This window comes from Mercenaria mercenaria, unplaced genomic scaffold (genome assembly GCF_021730395.1).
Source record: "Mercenaria mercenaria strain notata unplaced genomic scaffold, MADL_Memer_1 contig_602, whole genome shotgun sequence".
Taxonomy (NCBI): Eukaryota; Metazoa; Mollusca; class Bivalvia; order Venerida; family Veneridae; genus Mercenaria; species Mercenaria mercenaria.
Window position 1 is genome coordinate 26557 of NW_026463485.1, and position 13246 is coordinate 39802.

Below are 13246 nucleotides of genomic sequence, written 5' to 3' on the forward strand. Positions count from 1 at the left end.
GCCGAACAGGGTCATATAATTAAGATGACCAGGCAGCGTTTGCTCATAAAAAATGTCGTTTAAATCTGGAAGGTTTTCGACTTGGTTTGAGGCCACATGGCAAGGAAATATATACATATCCTTCATGAACGAGTAGTAATAAGTCTGACCAAGATTGGGTACCTGGATAGATTTAGATTTTGAAGAGACGTCTTAGAAGGTAACCGGGAAGTACTCAAACTTAGAATATTTCACTATTTTGACCATATCTTGACGGTTTTCGACCTTGTTCGAGCCCCTACCACATGAACATACAATACATGTAAATAAAGGTATATATCCAGCCACAAAATGCCATTACTCACGAGGAGAAGGTGACAATGATCAAAGCACTTATATGGCACACGGATTGCACAATAAATCCAAGAACCTATGTTCTCAGGTGAGAACCTAGGTTCTCGGCTGAGAACCTAGGTTCTCACCAAAAACATAGGTTCTCACTCCAGATCACAAGTTTTTCAGAGAACCTAGGTTCTGACTTGAAAAATGTACAATTTCTCTGAGAACGTAGGTTCTGGGCCGAGAACTTATGTTTTCGTTTCAGAACACAAGTTTTTTTCTTTCCAGAAGGCAAATCAGTCCAACCTGAGATCCTAGGTTTTTATTGGATAATAAATTCCCAGCTCACGGGTTTTCATTGGCTAATCGTTTATTCTGTTATTACTCTCCAATGCAGTCGGCATTTTCAATCGCACGAAGCATTAAATATCTGCTATCAGAATATAGATTGAATATGTTTTTCTTTATAAATAACTGTGTCTCATGCAGAGCAGTTTCTGGTTTCGGTTCGAAGCATGTTGTCGGATTTGGCAAGGAAAGCTGAAATTGTACCCGACTATTCTAGAATCGTGCAAGGGGTATTTAAGTTTTAACTTTTAAAGTTGGGAGGAAACAAACTTTTAGAAGTATTTGCTGATAAAAGCCGGGAGGACAGAATAAAAGAATAAGAAAAATAAAATATTGAACTTGACTACATATTACAATTGGATCAAAATAAAATGAAATGAAACTTAGATAATTTACATGTTTATTTAGGATACTGCATGTACTCAAATTTATACAAATGGAACCTGCTGGGCAATTAAGATGTATCAATGATAAACTTAACCAGTTAAGCTTAAGTAATTTGTTTGACAATTTTAATACAAACATGTATGGGTTTTAAATCTAGCTATTTTCCGTCCGTGTAAAGAATAAGTGATCAGTATGTGAAAGAATGGCAAATGACCATAAATGCTGCACCTAACTCAAATATGTAAATTTCAAAAATACTTTTGAATTTGAAAGTTATTTGTGTAATATTAAAACAACTGTTTAAAAAAAATTATATAAGTTAGATTTAGTGATGTAAGAAATCAAAATACAACAAAAACAAATGATAATTTCACTCTAAGGAGAACCTTTACATGTTCAAATTTAATTCAAAATTGTCATTAAGTCGCTGATCTTATTTTGAAGTAAAATATACACCTTTTCTTAACAATTCAATGTTGAAAATTAAGCCATTTACTTATTTTAATTCTTATAGAAGAGCAGTTTTCTTTTAGTTTCAATTTTTAAAACTTGGCAAAAATCCTAACGAAGAGTACTTATTTTTGTAGTTTCTGTTTAAATAAGTTCTCTTAGACATTCTGCACATCTGCCTAGTACAAGTAAAATGAACACTAATTAATAATTAAGATGAAACACAGATGCAACGTAATAAAGCATACACAGAAATACCCGAAATTATAGCTGTTCGTTGGATATCTCATGTATTTTTAGAATTAAATTAGTTACAAATCTTTTGTTTAATCGAAACAATAAAGGTAATATTTATAATGCTTTGAAATGCTTTTCAACGTAATAAACTCATTCATGGATACAAATTTTGATATCGTCTTTCTTTAATTTCATTATTTCTCCGTTTATAGTGAGGCCCGATCTTCAAATAATTTATGCAGAACAGTATATAAGCCGAGCGTAAATTCCCGGTCAAATACTAGTAATTCAGGTTTTTAGGACTGGTCTTCCCGTTTCTGCAATTCGATTGGCTTATATAATTTTATTAAAAGATTTTTCAGATTAAAGTACTTATAAATATCGATTAAATGTGTTTAGCGCACTTTTTTCAGAAAGGGTATTTATAATAAGGAATTCTTTCTGTGTTCGAATGTGCATTTACTTCGACTGATCGGCCGTGTGACATTCTGTATAGAATTGTCGCTTTATGGGTGGTCACATTAAAGTATATAAAACAAGATTCCTTGCTGTTGCAGTAACAAAACTTATGATAATCATCTATATATCATAATGTGTTAACTGAGCCGCTTAAAGATGTTGCGTAAATCACCACATGTAATCGCTATCAGCTGCAATCATTACTATACCATTGAAATGATTCGGTGATAATCGACGAAAAAGGAATTAATTAAGTGCAATATAATGGTGCATTTATATACTTGCCCTTTTGAGACGATTTTTTAAAATGAAATTACTACTTATGACATAAAAGATGACGGAAATAATGAACAGTATTTTCAATAAAAATGCAACATTTTGCCTAAGTGTATTGCAATGTCTTTTTTAAATTTCAGCTATATTTTTAAGTATTGTAAACTGAAATAGAGCTCGTTGATAGCTTGAGAACGTCGTACAAGAACTCGTGTTTGTTAAAACAACAGTAAGACAGTTACAAAAGAATATTGTATAAAATCGTTATAATCGATGGATTATCAGAGTTGTTGGAGGAGGGGCTCTTAGTTTTATACAAAATGTTTTCCATGAAACTTTATGAGTGAACATATGTATTTGTTAATTATTAGCAGAAAATCTGCAACTTAATATGTTGGCCTTTGCAATAAAGGTATGTAGACACTAAATATGAAAATGACGCGTCGTATAATGGCAGATTCAAATAGTTCGCATACTATTTTGCATTCCACTTACTGAAATCATATTACAAGGCTTTGCTGGACATTTTGGTAGCATTTTCATCCTTCAGTGATGAAAGAAATTCGGATGAAACTGGAAATCCGGATTTGAAGATTCCAGTTAAGGTTAAGCATTTAGATCGATGTAAATCCGTTGCATTTTCGTTTCTGGGATTGGGGTGGGGGGAGTTGGGTCGAGAATACCAAGTGCACGACTGGAAGTTTGGAATCCGGGAATGAACGGACATTATTCATGAAGTTCATTCTTCCTTTTTTCGTTGCAATCGACTATACAATGATAACTGTGTTTTTTACTGAACATTAGCGCATATTCACGCCCGGTAATCTCCAGAATCATAACCTTTCAGTTATGTATGAAAATGCTTCTGCTGTGATTTCCGGTTATGATGGTTTTCACGTAAAAACAGTGACACAGGTAAGGAATTCTTACGTTTTCTTTCTAATATTACTTTAAATTAAAAATCAGCGAATGCTATTCGATGCACGATTGAACAAAGATTACATACATACTAGATTTTCCGTGCAGTGACCAACGTTTTGCTTTCTGTCAACTTTAGAAGTTGTACACATGATGCAATTTTAGCGTTTCTGTGCCACCCATACCGCTTTCTGCTATTTTTTTTCGAACATATACGTTTTCTTGTGGCAAATAATTGGCGTCAGTCGATCAATGTTACACAAACGTTTCAATTTATTCCCGCAAAAATGTGCGAGAGCGTCGTTTACGACGGAAATATTGCAGTTTATTAGGTGTTATGATTCGGTTGATGATGTTATGATTCTTCAAAGGGGGTTATGATTCTTCGTATAACAATATCTGCCGTAGGAAATTTAAAACTATTCTGTCATGAAAAGCAAAATTAAACCATGGATGTGCAGATTACCATGACTACATTGAGTGTCTTATTTGTTGCTGCTTATATCATTTCCATTATCTCAGTTGTTTTACGATAAAGTCGCGCTTTACATTTTCATATTAGAAATTATATCGTAGGAAATTTCAATACTTTTAATTTTCATTACGTCTTTTTTAAAGTACCACATATACAAAAAAGAACGACATTTAAAGTAAATATTAAAAATATTAAAAAAATGTTCTAAAATTAAGGAACGTGGAATTAAAAAAGACACTCATGCAGCTGAAATGTGTTTGCAGCATGTCTGTCATTGCTGTTTAAAATCTTTAGAGGAAGGCGCATTCATTAATGCTGTAAGGACTTCAACGGTTGCCCAGTCGTCTTTGCTTTACTTCTTTATGCTGTGTATATATGCTGTTATTGTAAATATGTAAAATAAAATATGATTAAACTAAACTACGTCTGTCATTTCCATTTATGTATAAGAAAAAGAAAAGAAGACACTAACTTACAGCTACACAATGAAAATCCATAAAACTTAACCTGAAGTACATTTTCATACTCTTGAAAAAGTCTACAATACACTTAGGTCTACTCACAATTTCAAACAGGTTAACTTTCAACCCAGCTAAAAGACATGAAGGAGTAAAGCCAAAGTAGTGTTGTTTTTGGTTGCGGGTTTATCCCGCTACCAAAGTTACAAATGTATTTCTGACAATCATATAGCATCTTTATTTGATTCCAAATCACATCCAAAAGATGTTCTTGTGCTACACAAAGTAGTCCCATTCATGAACAATGCGGATGAATCATCAATGATCAAGCAGTTCTTATTCAACCTCTATTCATTCGCACTGGCTGACCATTTATCAGTGATAATAAAGGTATTCCAGCCCACGGTTACATCACTGACTTCCAACTGGCATTAAGATAAGTTGATATAAGGTTAGGCAGAGTTACTGTTAGGTATGAGGCGCATTTGTATTTGTTTCTTATACATGTATATTTATAGATCGGCATTTAAATAGAAAATAAATCTAGCAAGATCCGCAACCACCAGACATCTCACGGCTTTGATTTTAAAATGCAACCTTTTTAAAATAATGCTTACATGAGCAAATTTTGTTGAATTTTAGATTAGAAACAACTGATTTTTTTAACAACCTGATTTTTTTGTGGTCCAACAGACCAGCTAGCTTTCAGGATTCACTGCTCCGACCGAAAATACACTGTCCCCGTGTCATCGGACCAGCGTTTGTGTGTCGATCCATGCATTTGTGGTTAAATTCCGTTTCGACAGATATTGTTTTACGAAGAATCATAACCCCCTTTGAAGAATCATAACATCATCAACCGAATCATAACACCTAATAAACTACAATATTTCCGTCGTAAACAACAAACATGACATTTTTTGTGGGGATAAATTGAAACGTTTGTGTAAAATTGATCGACTAACGCCGACTTTTTGCCACAAGAAAACGTATATGTTCGAAAACAATAGCAAAAAGCGGTATGGGTAGCACTGAAACGCTGAAATGTCATCGTGTGTACAACTTCTAAAGTTGACAGGACGCAAACGGTTGGTCACTGCACGGGAAATCTAGTATGTATGTAATCGTTGTTCAATCGTGCATCGAATAGCATTCGTTGATTTTTAATTTAAAGTAATATTAGAAAGAAAACGTAAGAATTCCTAACCTGTGTCACTGTTTTTACGTGAAAACCATCATAACCGGAAATCACAGCAGAAGCATTTTCATACATAACCGAAAGGTTATGATTCTGGAGATTACCGGGCGTGACAGTGGTCCGCAGATGTAAACATTCAGCCAAATTATTTCTATTATTGAATGTTGGTGTAAATTTGATAACAAAGAAATTTCGCGCTGTTAAAACCTAATTCTGTGTCAAAACGTAAACGTTTTACACCCTTTAAACGTATCATAAAAAGCATTCTAATAATATGCTTGTCTCTGTTAAAACACGCTTACGCTAGAATGACGTCACGTTAACGTGTGTTGACGTCAAAGCTTTTGTTGCGACCAAGAAAGAGACGCGACGTTGGAGCTAAGTCATTTTTGGCTATATTTTCTATTAAAGAAGTTTCACTATCGCTATTTATGATACAATATATACGTCTTATGTTATGTATCTTCTGAAACTAGAAACCAAACTCTATTTCATTTTATAGCTTTTAATTAATCCAAATAAGCTATTAGCGATTTTTGCGGGCCTAAAAGGACCTAACACAAAGAAATTCTGCTGTAGAGATGTAATGGGAAATTTCATGCATCTACGATAAAACAGACAGATGAAAAACAAAAACATGTCTGACGTTCATGAAATTTCCGTGAAATGATCGTCTGCCGTAAACTACTGACATCATACACGTAAAACAAAACAACGTAATCAGAAACGCGTCAGATACTCTTAAAAAGTTCAGACATGGGTGTGTAGAGATTCAGTAGAAAAGGACTTGTGGATTTAAGAAAAGTTTTTAATTCTTACTTAACTCGTTTTGTTTTTTTAAAAAATCTATAATATTCCACGCAGAAAATATTATTATTGTACTTATCCGGAAAATGTATATATCTGGCATTTTATTTCAATGTCGCTTGTACTGACACAACCGCCCCCAGTTTTCACTAAATAAGTTTGCAGCAGTTACATGTTTTGGTTAACTCGAGTTAGCGTTTTTGTTATTTGAATCTTTTGCTCTCCTTTTAAAATATAAGTTTGTACTTCTTTGAACAGTATTTCATTCTGGGATTCAGTTAAAGTGTCAATGCCAAATAAAAGTTTCTTTGCGCTAAGAGGATGAAAGGCTCTAGTATTAATGAATAATGTTCGCCTCTGAAGTGTATATCGTTTGCAAGTAAAAAAAATAATGCTCAGCATTTTCATTCTCAGCACCACATTCACAAGACGGGCTCGGAAAGAGATGATTTTTATACAAATCAAAATTTAGATTACTGCAGTTATTTCTTATACGGGCATGATGAACGGCTGAAAATCTTTCGCCTTTAGTGAAAAAAGATGGAACTACTGGCGGTTGATATAATTCTTTCAGTTTACTTTTAAAAGAAGATAGTGATTCTGAGTCTCGAATATTTAACGGAAGATCATTCTAAAGTTGTAATGCTGATGGTAAGACTACGGTGTTCCGTTTGGACAATCGTGACATTTTATTTAATACTAAACCGCGATGCACGATGGTACGATGATGAAACAACGATGGCACGATGGTGAAAACGCGATGGCATGATGATGAAATCGCGATCGTGCGATGGTACTATGGTGAAATGTCGATGTAATATCGCGTTTTCATCATCGTATCATCGCTTTTTTTACCATCGTATCATCGTACCATCGCGTTTTCATCATCGTACAATCGCGTTTTCACCATCGTGTCATCGCGTTTTCATCACCGTACCAACGCGTTATCACCATCGCACCATCGCATTTTCACCATCGTACCATCGCCTTCCGGTGGTCATGCGCAGTGGTACAGTATATGTGTCAGTAAAATACAGGCTTGATACAATCTCATTTTCACATTGCACTATGTACCTTCTACATCCTAACAAGAATAAGCTGAGTTTGAATAATACCATGTTACTATTACACCCAGCTTTTTATTTAATTTCATGCATACATAAAGTACAAAGGACGTGGCCTTGAAGATTATACAGTTTTAATGAACTGAGCAACTGAACATTTTGTAAAACATTTTGCAAAACAGCAGAATGTGACTGGTAAATTACGTCTAACAAAATACATTGAGATACATTCATCTATTGTTGACAAAAATACAACTGTACGGGACTACGCATTTCTATCCGGAAGGCGATGGTATGATGATGAGAACGCGATGGTACGATGGTGAAAACGCGATGGCACGATGGTGAAACCACGATGGTACGATGATGATAACGCGCTAGCACGATGGTGAAACGCGATGGTATAGAGCGAAATCTAAAACGGCGACCCCAATTTTTCTTTTACGGAATCGATAGCGATTGAAATTTTGCACGCTTGTTCAAATTTATTAGAAAAACTATCTGGCAGTTTCTTAAATATGGGCGTCTTTACGCAAAAGTTTGGGCGAGTGTGTGTGTGTTCGGGTTTAACGTCTTTTTCAACATTTTTTTCTGTCATATAAACGACGGTGTCTACTTGTAGCAGTGAGCACAATGCCCAACTTTATAGTGCTGCCTCACTGGAATATCACGCCGTAGACACGTGGCATGATACCCCACCCAGTCACATTATACTGACACCGGGCTGACCAGTCCTAGCACTATCCTCTTAATGCTGAGCGCCAAGCGAGGAAGCTACTAGTACCGTTTTTTACGTCTTTGGTATGACGCGGCCGGGGATTGAACCCACGACCTCCCGCACTCAAAGCGGACGCTCTACCACTAGGCTACCGAGGCGGTCAAAGTTTGGGCGAAGCTCGTCGTCAGTTTTGCGTGTTTTGCGTTCATAAATCGTTTGCCTCCGATGTGACGTCGAAATAAACTTGACAAATTATATATCATTAAAAAGATCAGTTAAATACAAACTTGAAAATAAAGAATTTTTGCCGTATTTTTGTTGTATATAAAAAATCTTCTTAAAAACCTGTCAGGTACATCATTTTGCGCTTTGCTGAAAAATGACGTTAGTGGTCATGTTTGAAGATTTACAGCTGCAAAACTGATAATTATAGAAAACTGAAAAGAATACCAGTCAATCGGAAATATTGTCAGCTTTAATTTAGCATAATTCCACATTTTATTGTAAATAATAAAACTTCCAACAAAAACTCTCTCCCCACCCCCACCCCCGTCGCCACCGATGTGTCTTTTTACACTTCCGGACAAATCATATAACTCCCATCATTCAATAAATCGATACTTGATCAGCTAATCGAAACTCCGTCTCTCATAAAAATTAGCCAATTGAAACCAGGGCGCCGAGAATGCGTCACGCCCTATCAGCCAATAAAAACCTATGCGCTCGGTTTAATTACAACAGCGCCAGAACGTCGGTTAATCAAAAACTTATGATCTGAGGCTGAAATTAAAACCTATGATCCCGACTGAAAACACAGGTTTTGGCCATTTGCACAAATATTCTGAGAACCTAGGTTCTCTGAAAAACTTGTGATCTGAAGTGAGAACCTAGGTTCTCGGCCGAGAACCTAGGTTCTCAGCCGAGAACTTAGGTTCTCACCTGAGAACATAGGTTTTTGGATTTATTGTGCAATCCGCGTGCCATACACTTACAAAGCCAAGGCCAACCAAGAATGACTACCACCTACTAGAAAGATGGGAACAAGTCATCATCTTTAGGCTTCGCAGAGGACATAACAGGTTAAATGCCCACATGTGCACAAAGCTTCGATGTGCCCCTGTGGTCTGGAACAGCAAATTGCTGAGCACATTCTGCAGAGATGCCCACGTTTGGAAAACCAAAGAAAAAAAGTGTGGCCAAACAGCACTCCAGTGAAAACCAAAGTGCACGGCAAGAAGGAGGACCTGAAGAAGACGGCATCCTTCATTGCTGGATCAGGGGTGACAGTGTAGGCGGTGAACGCCAAGAAGAAGAAGAAGAGAATGTATATATCCTGGATGCAGTTTGAAATCTGGAGTAGCTCTAGAGGCTATGGGGTAGATCATACATTAAGGTATGGTAGTATATGTTCAAGTCTCTACATGTTGGGTACAATATATGGATGTGTAGATAGAAGATTCCACTTCGAAGAGTCAAATATCGTCCATTACATTTTTGACCTTTGACAACGAAACGGTCTTTATGTGACAACACCATTGTTCTCTCTATTGTTCTAACAGTCACATAAAAAGAAAAAGGTCACATAAACAGAACGGAATGAATGACATCAAAGAGAAAGTACCGTTATGCAGTCACTTAACCATCATTTCGCGGGCACAGACAGACGTACAAATTTTTCGGATGAAAGTACAAAATACGAAGTCGAAATTTCGTGTTATTAACTCGAAATTTCTTGTTATCTAACTCGAAAGTTCGACTTATTAACTCGAAATTTCGACTTATTATCTCGAAATTTTGAATGAAGTCACTCGAAATTTCGAGTTAATTATGTCGAAATTTCGAGTAAATAAACCGAAATTTCAAGTTAGTTTCTCGAAATGTCGAATTAATAAACAAAACGCACCTGGCACTAATGCTCTTCCGTAGTTAGTGGCTTGAATATTTGGGAGAAGGGAGTCCAATCAATTTTACTGTATCATAGAAGACCATCACGACACATTTACGCCAACAAAACTGCAACCATCTTTGGAACTACATAAAGTAATTAATATCAAACAGAACCTATGACTGTATGTTGATATACCAGATTCCGCAATAACGACAATGCGGCGAAAGTTCTCATCAGAACTAATTTTCTACCAAACATTTATCACAGGGAAGTACTCACATTTATCAACCAAAGCATTTGTCTCATTGACGATTTTTGAAATTGCTTTGCGGCAAATAGATGACAAAATCTCCGACAGGAAGTAGAATTCAGTTAATACAATGAAAAATGTTGTTCCAAGATTGCTTCTTGAATCTTAGGTAATATTGATTTCGAAAGGAAGTAAAGTTATTTTTTATATAAACAAGACTATCTGGTGGAAAAAGAAAAAAATACAAGATCATTGAGAGAACGATATTTGTCTTCATTTTCTTGCAAATACGTTTATTTATATCATCAGTATATAGTTTTGATTGCTGCATAATCTAACCAAACTTGTGATTGTTTCCCATTCAGGATAAAACTTTTACCAGAAGTAATGTTCTAAGAACCGTTAACCAATCAAAGAGTGCTAATGTGTATCAGCCAATGCATTTGTTCCATTAGCATTCCTGAAATTGCTCCGCGACATCTAGATAAGAAACCAAGGTCAATAGTGAATTCCTAATATATACTGAAACTTGCCATATATATCTCCCTTTCACCTAATTGATTTGCTAAAGAAGCAATTTATGTCCATCTTAAGAGAACAGTATTATCGTTTATTGAGCCGCGCCATGAGAAAACCAACATAGTGGCTTTGCGACCAGCATGGATCCAGACCAGACTGCGTGGATCCATGCTGTTCGCTAACAGTTTCTCTAATTGTAATAGGTTTTGAAAGCGAACAGCATGAATCCTGACCAGACTGCGCGGATGCGCAGGCTGGTCTGTATCCATGCTGGTCGCAAAGGCACAATGTTGGTTTTCTCATGGCGCGGCTCTATTATTTCCGTGAGTAAAAGGAGCAGATATAATCGGACAACTGTGCCCATATTTCAAAACAGTAGTTCTGAAAATGGCCTTGTTAATGTTATGGTAATGTCTGACAGACTTCTGTTGTGTGAATTTGGATAAAGTTCAATATTTCATGGGTCATGGTTAGGCCATGGCATAAACAACATTGAAGTGGATGTATTTTCTAGAAAATAAAAGTAATGATTTTCGTAATTTTGGTAAGTTTTTAAATGTGGACAAACCGTTTCATAGATTGCTTGTACTTAATTATCTACAATCACCTCTTAAATGTACTGAACTGTAGTAAAAGTTGCAATTCTATGAGATAATGCGCAAATCTAAAAACTTCTCAGACAAGCTACCACTCCATCACTTTCACAACTTCACAGCTATGTCTGTCCCCACAAAACTGAAATAAACACACGGTAATTTAGGCATTACTATCAATCATGTGTCTAAATACAGACTATGAAATGATCATACAGTCCGCAGTCTCGATCTCACCGTCAGAAAAGTTATTGTTAGCTATAATTCAATATTTTTTTTTGAAATCGTTGGGCCTCTGTGGGCAAGTGGTTATGGTCGCTGACTTCGAATCCATTGCCCCTCACCGCTGTTTGATTTGAACCCTCTCTTGTGGTGTAGAATTCGCTTTTGTGAGGAAGCCACTTTGAAAGAGATTCTTGTGCATGTTGCAACCTCCTGACAATTGTAACAAGAGCGCCGCCAAGCGGGGCAATATACGCCCGAAGGCTTACATCATAGGATGGGAGCAAAAGTTTAAGAACTTGACTGTTGTAGCCCAAAGGACTGGAACAACAAAAGGAAAACTTCAAAAAACAAATCCACAAAAAAATATTCAAGGCCTACAAAAAAATCCTTATCAGGTACAGGTATGTAAAAAAGATCTAAAAATTGGAAGTACCATCCATGTTGTTCCACAGAAAAGTGGTCTCGGTTTTTCCCTACGGCCAATAATAAAAAAGTTTCAAAATAAGCTATTTATAGTAACATAAAAGGGAAGTAATTCAAAAAAAATGCTGTAAGTACAAAAAAGAGATCTGCCAAATAAAAACAAGAGCACTGCAATGCAGAGCAATATACACAAAGCAAAGTCATATATGACCTTTGACCCTTAAGTGTGACCTTGACCTTGAAGCGAGTCATCCGGAACATGCGCTCTGCACATCATCTCAGTGTGGTGAACATTTCTGCCAGGTTTCTTTGAAATCCTTCCAGCAGTTCAAGAGTTACAGGGTGGACACAAAACAAACTGATATGACTTTTGACCCCTAAGTGTGACCTTGACCTTGAAGCGAGTCACCCGAAACATGCGCTCTGCACGTCGTCTTGGTGTGGTGAACATTTGTGTCAAGTTTCTTTGAAATCCTTCAAGGGGATCAAGAGTTACAGAGCGGACACGAAACAAACTGATATGACCTTTGACTCCTAAGTGTGACCTTGACCTTGAAGTGAGTCATCCGGAACATGCGCACTGCAGGTCGTCTTGGTGTGGTGAACATTTGTGTCAAGTTTCTTTGAAATCCTTCAAGGGGTTCAAGAGTTACAGAGCGGACACGAAACAAACTGATATGACCTTTGACTCCTAAGTGTGACCTTGACCTTGAAGCGGGACATCCAAAACATGCGCTCTGCACATCGTCTCAGTGTGGTGAACATTTGTGTCAAGTTTCCTTGAAATCCTTCAAGGGGTTCAAGAGTTACAGAGCGGACACGAAATTGCTAACGGACAGACGGAAACTGCTAACGGACAGACGGACAGACGGACACCAGCGTCATAACATAATACGTCCCTTCGGGCGTATAATTATTACAAAATTCTTCATGTAGATAACCGGTCTATAGTTTGTGTTAATGACCTGTCTATAGTATGAAAAAAAAGAAAAGAAAGAAACAAACAAAAAACTATCGTTTGAAAATGTTTTTCATATCATGTAATAAAACCTTTATGATACTTATGTTTTACCAGATTTAGTATAGACACTGAGAGATCTGACCAGAGTTGCAGAGGGGCTGAGCGAGAAATAGCCCCTAGACTGTGACAGAGAGATAAAAATCCTATTTAGTTACATTAGCCTAGCTGTTTGCGAACAGGCAGTCTGGTCTTTTAACGTGTACGGTGTAGACAGATA